This window comes from Mauremys mutica, chromosome 8 (genome assembly GCF_020497125.1).
Source record: "Mauremys mutica isolate MM-2020 ecotype Southern chromosome 8, ASM2049712v1, whole genome shotgun sequence".
Taxonomy (NCBI): domain Eukaryota; kingdom Metazoa; phylum Chordata; order Testudines; family Geoemydidae; genus Mauremys; species Mauremys mutica.
This window is the reverse complement of record NC_059079.1, coordinates 68584722-68597174: the sequence shown is the minus strand read 5'-3', so window position 1 is coordinate 68597174 and position 12453 is coordinate 68584722. Positions and strand designations below refer to the sequence as shown.

The 12453-nt window shown below is 48.6% G+C and overlaps 1 long non-coding RNA gene across 1 annotated transcript in view; it reads left to right on the top strand.

The window, feature by feature from the left end:
* Positions 1 to 12129, top strand: part of LOC123376734 — a 66863-nt gene extending 54734 nt beyond the window's left edge. The window contains exon 3 of the long non-coding RNA XR_006581915.1: positions 12075 to 12129. This is a non-coding gene — a long non-coding RNA (uncharacterized LOC123376734). The remainder of the gene's footprint in view (positions 1 to 12074) is intronic.
* The last annotated feature ends 324 nt before the right edge of the window (positions 12130 to 12453 follow it).

Genomic DNA, 12453 nt, shown 5'->3' with positions numbered 1-12453 from the left:
ACCCAGACAGTGTCCAGATATGTCTCTACAGCCCCAAATCAGATGGTACTCCTAATGTATCTGTAAGGGCAGTGGACCATCCTGGTGCCTAAAATCACTCTGAATGGCCATCAGCTGGTTATTCAGGATTATAAACATACTAGCTCCCACCGCAATACTTTCCCAGCCTCAGTAATAGCCCATACCATCTCCGCCAGTAGCCTCTAAATCCTAAAACTAATGGCGGAAATGACATGTAACTCACCAACTCCAGCCTGTACTTGGGTTGGCGGAGCTCCAACAATAAAAAACTAAATAAGGGCAATATCATTACAATCCAATTAAAAAGGGCAATACATACTAAAAAATTTATCCAAAACACAGGGCGCAGCCTGTAGAATAAATCCCAAAATCCAATTAACATCACATTTCTCAGCAGGAGTCCCAAATTTCTTCCTGCCAGTGTACAATTCTTTGTTTCTTCACCAGGGTCAGTTCTCAATGTCCTTTTAGTCAGGAATTTCTGGACTTTGGCAATGTCAGTGATATGAGTGTTTTTTCTTCTTTTCCACCACTGTCGTGGTTCAGCTTCTACGGGGGATATCACCAGGACATCATCCTGTAGTGGTTTTGCTTCTTTCAAAAAAAAAATCCAATAACACAATGGGGGCTGCAAGTGGACAAGGGAGAGGTTAGCCAGCACGTCACCTTGTCCCCTTTTTCCTGCTGTTTAGAAGCACAATGGAGCTAAAAAAAATATGCCAATCATCAGTAGGAAAATTCTCCTGATGTGAAGGGGTCTTTTGCAGTAAAAATCATGGGTCCAAGCAGTCAGTCTTCTGGTTCCAAAAAGTGGTAGGGCTGCTAGGATCTTTGGGCAGCTCTTCCATACCTGTAAAAGGAGACAGCTAACACATTCCGTTAGTGCCTGGTAGGGTTTTTCAGCTCTCATTAGCTTTTTTGGGCCCAGTCAAGCCCCCCTTTGTCTAGACTGTCCGCCAAGTCTTAGCTGTGAGCAATGTGTCCTTGACCGGGGCCAGAAAAGAATGAGCTGTCTTCGGTTAACTCATTCTGTTCTTTTCCTTCCCTGCTTGGCTTCTTTTAATCTGTGAATCCTGTGTCAGAACACCCAGCTGTTGCAGTTTATACCGGAGAAGCATAACGGTTTTCTCGGCATTGTCCCAGGCTTAGACCAGCCAGCGTAGGATGCCTTCTCCAGGCTCCTGCCAAATCAACTTACTTGCTTGTAGGTCCGAACGACCTCCGGGGCCACGGCACGAGCCTCTGCCTGCGCCGTGCACTCCAACGTCTTCCCGTCCAGGGCTCGCTTCCAGCGGAGCACCTCCTCGTCCTGTGCCCGAAGGGCGATCAGGAGGAGCCTCTCCAGCTCCCCCTCTTTCCTTAATAAGTGAGGTAGTGCAGCAGGGGAGATTCCTTCCCCCTGTCGGTTCATAATGTGCAATAAAGGCTTCTGTGTTATCTTTTCTTCAGCTGATACAGCGGTACTCATAACTTAGCCGCTCTCCTCTGGGCTCAGGTGCGCCTCTTTTTTCGGACGCCCTGCGGCTTCTAGCCGCTCACCTCTGAGCTCAGGTGCGCCTCTCCTTTCGGACGCCTGGGGGCTTCTCCAGCACTCCCCGCCGCGACTTATAGCCGCCCTTCTCCGCCGCGACTTATAGCCGCCCTTCTCCGCCGCGACTTATAGCCGCTCTTCTCCGCCGCGACTTATAGCCGCCCTTCTCCGCCGTGACTTATAGCCGCCCTTCTCCACTGCGACTTATAGCCGCCCTTCTCCACCGCGACTTATAGCCGCTCTCCGCCGCGACTTATAGCCGCCCTTCTCCGCCACGACTTATAGCCGCTCTCCGCCGCGACTTATAGCCGCCCTTCGCCGCGACTTATAGCCGCTCTCCACCGCGACTTATAGCCGCTCTCCTCTGCCTGGGTCAGGCCACCGACACTATCATCATTCGATACGAATCACGTCGGGGTCACCATTTGTTGCATCTCAGTGCTTCTCAAGCGGGCATGGACAGAGCCCAACAATCAATGTGATTGGTAGCAAAGTCATTTATTTCTCTCCAGCATGCTCTTATATACAATTATGGCAGGCAATCAAGCAATTGCTAATTGGTTAATAAGATACACACAGGCACAGCTATAACTTCATAGGGTAATTGTCATCCTGTACAACTTCCTGATTTATTATCCTGTTTACTGCCTACTGGCAGATGAGAACCAGCCCAAGGCCAGCATCTCACTACACAGCTCACAGCCTAATTAGCCCGTCCTTGAAGCCTAAACACTTCAGCTTCTCACATACCCATCTGCCAAGTTAGCAATAGATTCCCACAATGGTCTTGATGAAGACACTGGATTTATGGCTTATTACAACAATCTGTAACTCACTAAGCCATTCTCTGTCCTATGACTGCAGGGGTGTTAACGGGCCACTCCACCTTGAATGGTCTCTTACAATATGTGCAAACTACTTATACTAAACAATCTGTTCTGCCCTTGTTTTCAGCTGTGACTCTGTGAGTACTTTCCCAGACCCGAAGAAGAGCTCTGTGCAGCTTGAAAGCTTGCGGGCTTGTCTACACTTAAAATGCCACAATGGCACAGCTAAGTATTGCAGCCTCGCTGCTGTGGCACTTCAATGTAGATGCTACCTTTGCTGACAGGAGAGGTTCTCCTGTCGGTGTTGGTACTTCACCATCCTGAGAGGTGGTAGCTAGGTAGACAGAAGAACTTTTGTCTACCTAGCACTGTCTACACGGGGACTTAGGTTGGCTTAACTACACCGCTCAGGGGTGAGGGGTTTTCCATAATCAGTCTTTGCTGTGCTTAGGTCAGGGGTTGCTGCTTCACTTTTAGATGGTGATGGAAAAGTCCTGGATGGGGCATCACAGTTCTGTTTCCTCTGATCATGGGTGAGGTTCCCAGTCTAAGGGTATGTCTACACTACAGTGGCACAAGCTACAGAAGGGCTTGCCTAAGGCAGCATGGGACCTCTATACATGTGGTTCTAAACATCCTGGAGGATCCCTGAATTTGGGGGCTAAGCCCCCGTGGCCTCTCTATGGCTGGGAACCTCAGATTAAAGAACAAGGAAGAATTCAACCCCTCTGACTCTCCACACCCCTGCATAGCAGCAGCTCCATAAGGGAGTATGGGATCCCTGTTTGGAGCAGATGTTCTGGATGGTTCTTGTCTAACTGAAGTGGGTTTCCTGTCCCTCTGTTATCCTGAGACCATGTTACCCTCTAGGAATGGAGTATTTGTGAAATAAAATCACCCTGCACCATCCTCTGAAACTAGAGGATGCATTGTATGTAAGAGAGCAGTATGACTGCTCAGAGCTCCGGTATGAAACTGCAGAAAGACCTGAGAATCTCTAGATTAAGTTTAGAAGTGTGATCAACAAGGGTGATGTCGTGGTGGGAGTCTGCTATAGACCACCAGACCAGGAGGATGAGGTGGATAAGGCTTTCTTCCAGCAACTAGCAGAAGTTACTAGATCGCAGGCCCTGGTTCTCATGGGAGACTTTAATCACCCTGATATCTGCTGGGAGAGCAATACAGCGGTGCACAGACAATCCAGGAAGTTTTTGGAAAGTGTAGGGGACAATTTCCTGGTGCAAGTGCTGGAGGAACCAACTAGGGGCAGAGCTCTTCTAGACCTGCTGCTCATAAACCGGGAAGAATTAGTAGGGGAAGCAAAAGTGGATGGGAACCTGGGAGGCAGTGACCATAAGATGGTCGAGTTCAGGATCCTGACACAAGGAAGAAAGAAGAGCAGCAGAATACGGACCCTGGACTTCAGAAAAGCAGACTTTGATTCCCTCAGGGAACTGATGGGCAGGATCCCCTGGGAAAATAACATGGGGGGAAAGGAGTCCAGGAGAGCTGGCTGTATTTTAAAGAATCCTTATTGAGGTTTCAGAAAAAAACATCCCGATGTGTAGAAAGAATAGTAAATATGGCAGGCGACCAGCTTGGCTTAACAGTGAAATCCTTGCTGATCTTATACTCAAAAAAGAAGCTTACAAGAAGTGGAAGATTGGACAAATGACCAGGGAGGAGTATAAAAATATTGCTCAGGCATGCAGGAGTGAAATCAGGAAGGCCAAATCACGCTTGGAGTTGCAGCTAGCAAGAGATGTTAAGAGTAACAAGAAGGGTTTCATCAGGTATGTTAGCAACAAGAAGGTGGTCAAGGAAAGTATGGGCCCCTTACTGAATGAGGGAGGCAAGCTAGTGACAGAGAATGTGGAAAAAGCTACTGTACTCAATGATTTTTTTGCCTCTGTCTTCACAGACAAGGTCAGCTCCCAGACAGCTGCACTCTGCAGCACGGTATGGGGAGGAGGTGACCAGCTCTCTGTGGAGAAAGAAGTAGTTCGGGACTATTTAGAAAAGCTGGACGAGCACAAGTCCATGGGGCCGGATGCGCTGCATCTGAGGGTGCTAAAGGAGTTGGTGGATGTGATTGCCGAGCCATTGGCCATTATCTTTGAAAACTCATGGCGAAGGGGGGAGGTCCCGGATGATTGGAAAAAGGCTAATGTAGTGCCCATCTTTAAAAAAGGGAAGAAGGAGGATCCAGGGAACTACAGGCCAGTCAGCCTCACCTCAGTCCCTGGAAAAATCATGGAGCAGGTCCTCAAGGAATCAATTCTGAAGCACTTAGAGGAGAGGAAAGTGATCAGGAACAGTCAGCATGGATTCACCAAGGGCAAGTCATGCCTGATTAACCTAATTGCCTTATATGAGAAGATAACTGGCTCCATGGATGAGGGGAAAGCAGTGGACGTGTTATTCCTTGACTTTAGCAAAGCTTTTGATACGGTCTCCCACAGTATTCTTGCCAGCAAGTTAAAGAAGTATGGGCTGGATGAATGGACTATAAGGTGGATAGAAAGCTGGCTAGATCGTCGGGCTCAATGGGTAGTGATCAATGGCTCCATGTCTAGTTGGCAGCCAGTTTCAAGCGGAGTGCCCCAAGAGTCAGTCCTGGGGCCGGTTTTGTTCAATATCTTCATTAATGATCTGGAGGATGGCGTGGACTGCACTCTCAGCAAGTTTGCAGATGACACTAAACTGGGAGGAGTGGTATATACGCTAGAGGGTAAGGATAGGATACAGAGGGACCGAGACAAATTAGAGGATTGGAACAAAAGAAACCTGATGAGGTTCAACAAGGACAAGTGCAGAGTCTTGCACTTAGGATAGAAGAATCCCATTCACTGTTACAGACTAGGGACCAAATGGCTAGGAAGCAGTTCTGCAGAAAAAGACCCACGGGTTACAGTGGACGAGAAGCTGGATCTGAGTCAACAGTGTGCCCTTGTTGCCAAGAAGGCTAATGGCACTTTGGGCTATATAAGTAGGGGCATTGCCAGCAGATCAAGGGACGTCATCATTCCCCTCTGTTTGACATTGGTGAGGCCTCATCTGGAGTACTGTGTCCAGTTTTGGGCCCCACACTACAAGAAGGATGTGGAAAAATTGGAAAGAGTCCAGCGGAGGGCAACAAAAATGATTAGGAGGCTGGAGCACATGACTTATGAGGAGAGGCTGAGGGAAGTGGGATTGTTTAGTCTGCAGAAGAGAAGAATGAGGAGGGGATTTGATAGCTGCTTTCAACTACCTGAAAGGGGGTTCCAGAGAGGATGGATCTAGACTGTTCTCAGTGGTACCTGATGACAGAACAAGTAGTAATGGTCTCAAGTTGCAGTGGGGGAGGTTTAGGTTGGATATTAGGAAAAACGTTTTCACTAGGAGGGTGGTGAAGCACTGGAATGGGTTACCTAAGGAGGTGGTGGAATCTCCTTCCTTAGAGGTTTTTAAGATCAGGCTTGACAAAGCCCTGACTGTGATGATTTAGTTGGGAATTGGTCCTGCTCTGAGCAGGGGGTTGGACTAGATGACCTCCTGAGGTCTCTTCCAACCCTGATATTCTATGATTCTGTGATTCTAGAGCAAACAGCTCAACAGTTTGGTACAACATGTTTAGCATTTTTTACATTCACTTTCCGTTTCTAATGCCTAAAATGGTCTTGGTTCTGGCCCAGCCAGAGAGACATGGTCTAAAATCTTAGGAGGCAGACTCTTCTAGCAGATCTTTCAGTCCCCATTTTCTAGCCTCAGGTGATTTGGTTAAGTGAGAGAAGCATCTGAAATTACAGCTGGCCAGGAAATTATTTCTTTTCCCTCTTGGAAATCTCAACAAAAGCAAAAAAAATTCTTTGATTTTGTCCATGAGAAATGTCACATCTTCATAAAAAAAAAATCAGTTTTTGGCAACCAAGAGCCAAAGTTTTAAACAAAAATATTTTTTTTGTGCAGGGGGTGGAGGTGAGGAGGAACACAAGGAGAGTGGGTGTCATTTTTCCATGAAAACCTGAATATTTTTGTGAAAAACAGTGTGTGGTGGTTTTTTTCTTTCCCCCCAGAAAAACTGTGTGTTTGGAAAACCATTGACTAGGTCTACCTGAAACATAGACAGCTTCTCGAAATTCACATACCAAGAAGTCGTAGCCAGGTAGTAAGGCTGAAGGATAGATTTCAACATGAGCCCTTTTCTGGTCCTGTACCCCAGTACAAGGGCAATCATGGCTCTGGCATTTCAGGTCGGAGCGGGTAAGAGTAGGAATCTTGGCTCTGGTAGGCAGAACTCTCCTGCAGACAAGAAAGCTGGAAAGAACTCCAAACAGCAGCCGTGCTTAGCAAATTGCATATTGCTATTAGAAAGTGACAGGAGGAATCTGTGCATGAGAGAGGGGGAAAGGGAGGGGAGGAATACGGTGCCAACAGTTGTTATTAATCCCTCTTTGGAGAAAGTATTTTAGGGTTTTTTAAAAATTAATTTCAATGTATTAAAGTTGGGAGGGAGGAAAGGAGGAGAGTGTTCTACGCGCTGAGGTCCATCACAGCAGCAGCACAAGTGGTGGGAACAGGAAAGAGTGGATAGCAGAGATGTCTGGTACCTGCTGATAGTGTGTGTGTGGGGGGCAATTTAAAGTTTGCCTCCCCCAACCGCTTAAGTCACGTCCCCTGCCCCCCTCAGTCTCAGTGGTTCCTTGCTGCAGCTCCCAGCTGTTTGTTGTCTCTCCCTGCAGCTGCAGCTTGCAGCTCGCCAGCTCCAGGAACTGCTGCACAGGGAGGGGGCCTGGCTGGCAAACCCTAGCAGAAATAGGAGGGGCACGTGACCCCCCCCCTCCATGTGTTGCCTCTGGCAGGTAGTATGTAGGCCCAGATGCCCCTCCAGGCAGAGCTCAGGAAGCAGAGCAGGATCACAGCCAGGAAAACCCACCAGCTAAGGGCTTTACCCACCACCAATGCCAATTGAAAATCAATTCACCATGTCCTAGAGAGATGCTGTAAATAGGGTTACTACCTCCAAGATGCAGAAAAACTGGCCACAGGTCACCTGCCCCTCAGCCCTCGAGGGCCCAACTTCCTTTTCCTTCCCATGAGCCCCTGTCTCCCCCACCCCTCTCCTTATACATCCCTGCCGGTGAGCCTGGGTCCATCCTGCTTCCCAGTCCCTGGTCCCAAGAGGAGCCATTGTGGTTTTGGCAGGTTGAGGGCCCAGAATGCAGAGCAGGGCCTGGATGCCGTCTGTGCTCCCAGCCATGTGACACACATGCACGTTAGTCAGGTAGTTACAAGATCACTGTGCAGCTGCTTACAGGGATCATTGGTCCCAAGTGATATGCCCTGCCCCTGGCACATTACATCTTTTCACTGGCTGCTGACAAGGCAGTGCAACAACCAGCCAGGCCAGTTAAAAAACAGACAGGTGGCACACCTAGCTACAAAGGATGCAGGGCAAGCGTAACAGGAACATGGTAGTTCATGTCATCAATAGTTCAAGGCCCAGTAACACTTACAGAACCCATTAATGGGCTGGTAGAACTGGTGTGTGGGGGTGGGGCTAGTTGAAGACATTAGTTATGCAGCTCATATTTTACAGGAAAGAAACCTTCAGGCTGGATCCACAGGACAGCTCAGCTTAGAGCCAGAGTTGAGATGTTCTCTCAACCAATACTCGTATCTCTAGCTCTAAAATACTGCTTAAAAGTCTCTTTGCTGCTGGTGAGACAGGTCCAGAGCCCAAACTCCTCTGTCCATACTCTAGTTAATTATAAATGGAGTGCAGACAGTCCCAATGCAAGCTCCTTTCCAGCAACCTACCTTAACCCTGCCCTAAAGGAACCATTTTTGGAGATGAGTCACAATTCTGGGTCCATTCAATTTCATAGAATCATAGAATCTCAGGGTTGGAAGGGACCTCAGGAGGTCATCTAGTCCAACCCCCTGCTCAAAGCAGGACCAAACCCAACTAAGTCATCCCAGCCAGGGCTTTGTCAAGCCTGACCTTAAAAACCTCTAAGGAAGGAGATTCCACCACCTCCCTAGGTAACCCATTCCAGTTCTTCACCACCCTACTAGTGAAAAAGTTTTTCCTAATATCCAACCTAAACCTCCCCCTCTGCAACTTGAGACCATTACTCCTTGTTCTGTCATCTTCTACCACTGAGAACAGTCTAGATCCATCCTCTTTGGAACCCCCTTTCAGGTAGTTGAAAGCAGCTATCAAATCCCCCCTCATTCTTCTCTTCTGCAGACTAAACAATCCCAGTTCCCTCAGCCTCTCCTCATAAGTCATGTGCTCCAGCCCCCTAATCATTTTTGTTGCCCTCCGCTGGACTCTCTCCAATTTTTCCACATCCTTCTTGTAGTGTGGGGCCCAAAACTGGACACAGTACTCCAAATGAGGCCTCACCAGTGCTGAGTAGAGGGGAATGATCACATCCCTTGATCTGCTGGAAATGCCCCTACTTATACAACCCAAAATGCCATTAGCCTTCTTGGCAACAAGGGCACACTGTTTACTCATATTCAGCTTTTCGTCCACCGTAACCTCTAGGTCCTTTTCTGCAGAAGTTTGTGCCCTTTGTATTGAATAAACAGTGTGGGAAGCTAGTCATGATGGTAGTGTTTGTGGTATGGACACCTATCTGCTGGGAACTGGATTAAGACCATCCAGGCCATCAAACAGTCATCAGCTGGTGACTCAAAGAGTTTGAGGCAGAAGGGACCATTAAAATGCACTAGATCTCCTGCATAGCATAGGCCAAAGAATCTCCATCCACATCTGAGACTCCTACAGCCCTGAGAACTGGTGGAAGATCCCTGTTATATTCAGGGCATGCAGATGGAGAATTAGAAACAAGACATAAGTACTTTTGCTGTCTTGGAAGACTGCAATGCAACACTACTTTATTTCTAGGAACACAGAATCCTAACCCACAACCACAAACAGAGACAAAATAGACTTCTCCCTAGGGCAGAGAGGCACAACTCACCCACCTTGTTCTAGCCTGGCTCTTTTGCAGACTGACTGCACAAGCCCCAGATCACATGCTTCCCTACAGAGCCCCTAGCCTGCAAGGAAGACCAGCAAACCTCTTACAAACATAAAGTGATAGCTTGCATCAATTCTCCATACAGTGCAGTCCTGGTTCTCCAGTCTCCAGTCTCCACTAAAGTGATATTCTTTCTAACTACTAGGTGAGGGCTTCCAACTGCAGCCTGGGTTGCAATGGTACCCAATGCATCAGCACACACTGGTGTATTTCAGCAAAGAGTCCTGTGGCACCTTATAGACTAATAGACGTATTGGAGCATGAGCTTTCGTGGGTGAATGCCCACTTCGTCGGATGCATGTAGTGGAAATTTCCAGGGGCAGGTGTATATATATGCAAGCAAGAAGCAGGCTAGAGATAACGAGGTTAGTTCAATCAGGGAGGATGAGGCCCTCTTCTAGCAGTTGAGGTGTGAAAACCAAGGGAGGAGAAACTGGTTTTGTAGTTGGCAAGCCATTCACAGTCTTTGTTTAATCCTGAGCTGATGGTGTCAAATTTGCAGATCAACTGAAGCTCTGCAGTTTCTCTTTGAAGTCTGGTCCTGAAGTTTTTTTGCTGCAGGATGGCTACCTTAAGATCTGCTATTGTGTGGCCAGGGAGGTTGAAGTGTTCTCCTACAGGTTTTTGTATATTGCCATTCCTAATATCTGATTTGTGTCCATTTATCCTTTTCCATAGAGACTGTCCAGTTTGGCCGATGTACATAGCAGAGGGGCATTGCTGGCATACGATGGCGTATATTACATTGGTGGGCGTGCAGGTGAATGAACTGATGATGGTGTGGCTGATCTGGTTAGGTCCTGTGATGGTGTCGCTGGTGTAGATATAGACTCATAGGCCTGGTCTACACTAGGACTTTAAATCGAATTTAGCAGCGTTAATTTGAACTAACCGCTCAACCGTCCACACCAGGAAGCCATTTAATTCGAACTAGAGGGCTCTTTAGTTCGAATTCGGTACTCCACCCCGACAGGTGGAGTAACGCTAAATTCGACATGGCTAGCTCGAATTAGGCTAGGTGTGGATGCAAATCGAACTTAGTAGCTCCGGGAGCTATCCCACAGTGCACCACTCTGTTGACGCTCTGGACAGCAGTCCGAGCTTGGATTCTCTGACCAGCCACACAGGAAATGACCCGGGAAAATTTGAATTCCTTTTCCTGTCTGGGCACTTTGAATCTGACGTCCTGGCTGGACATCGGGGCGAGCTCCGCAGCACCTGCAACGATGCAGAGCTCTCCAGCAGAGGAGTCCGGCCAATCCAAGAATAGAAAGAGGTCCCCAGCATGGACAGACCGGGAAGTCCTGGATCTGATCGGTGTGTGGGGCGAGGAGTCTGTGCTGTCGGAGCTGCGCTCCAGCAAGCGGAATGCAAAGACCTTCGAGAAGGTCTCCAAAGCAATGATAGAGAAAGGATACAGCCGGGATGCAATGCAGTGCCGCGTGAAAATCAAGGACCTGAGACAAGGCTACCAAAAAGTCAGAGCGGCAAACGGACGCTCTGGAGCCCAGCCCCAGACATGCCGCTTCTACGAGGCACTGCATGCCATTCTAGGTGGGTCTGCCACCACTGCCCCACCAGTGACCGTGGACTCAGTGGATGGCATAGTGAACCTGGACAGTTCCTCCTCGATGTTCACCGATTGGGAAGATGAGGAAGGGTCTGTGGAGGACGGCGCAGGTGACAGCGAACACAATACCGCTTTCCCTGACAGCCAGGATCTCTTCATCACCCTCACAGAGATCCCCTACCAACCCTCCCCGGCCGTTAACCCAGACTCTGAATCAGGGGAAGGATCAGGCGGTAAGTGCTATAAACATGTAAACATTTATTTTTTATAAAACAGGTATAAAAAAATAGAAATACTATATATAAAATTTTCAATGAAAAACTATATGAAAAGTAGGTCCACACATATAGGGATTGAACAATAATCCTCCAGGGACAATTCAAGAAAGGTCTCATTTAGGTCCTCGAAAAGCCTCCGCAGGAGGTTCCTGGGGAGAGGTGCCTTGTTGGGTGCTCCGTGGAAGCACACTCTTCCGCGCCAGGACATCCTTATGTACATGGGAATCATCGCCTCCACAAGCATGGCCGCATATGGTCCTGGTCTCTGCAGGGCTTCCCTTAGCATCCGCTCTTTGTGACTCCGAGGGACCCGCCTCAGGGTGATCTCGTTCATGAAATGCTGCATCTAATTAGGGCAATTAGTGTATTGTTACTGTTGTGAATGGTTGACTTTTACTTTGCATAACAATGACCCTCGCTTAACAGCCACGTGTTGTAGGCCACATAGGAAAAGCATACATTGATCTTTCCCGTGCACTGGCGGGAGTGGCTGGAAAAGGGTCAGAGTATATGATTTCCAGATTGCCTTTAGCAGGAGGGCACAGCTATCCATTAACTGATAAGCAGAATGTACTGTAAGGCTTACCAGGACTGTCTGCTAGACGGATTCAGCTGTCTCTCCCCACTTGTCCGTTCTCCTGTGCAATGCCGCAGCCAATGAGAGCGTATTCTGAAATCTCGAACTTGGCCTGAGATCTCGTGAGACTTGTTGCCCTGTATGGTCTTGTTCAGAGAAACTGACTAGACTGTGTTCACTGTTCGCAAACATGTATCTGTTCAAGGAAATCAGTTACTTTTCCCATCACACAGCTTCGGCTCTTTCCCGGACTGCCCCGGCATCCCCCTCGCAGAGGCTGGCGCAGATTAGGTGGCGAAAGAAAAAGACTAGGGACGAGATGTTCGCGGAACTGATGGCCTGCTCCAGAGCCGAGGCGGCAGAGCAGAGACAGTGGAGGGAGACCCTATGTCAACAGCATCGCACACACATCGAACGGGAGGATAGGTGGCGGCAGGAAGACCAGCAGGTGACTCAAACGCTGCTTGGACTAATGAGGGAGCAAACGGACACGCTCCGGCGCCTTGTTGATGTTCTGCAGGACCGCAGGCAGGAGGACAGAGCCCCCCTGCAGTGTATCTGCAACCGCCCTCCCCCGCCAAGAAGTCCTGCCCCCCCCTCACCCAAAAGTAC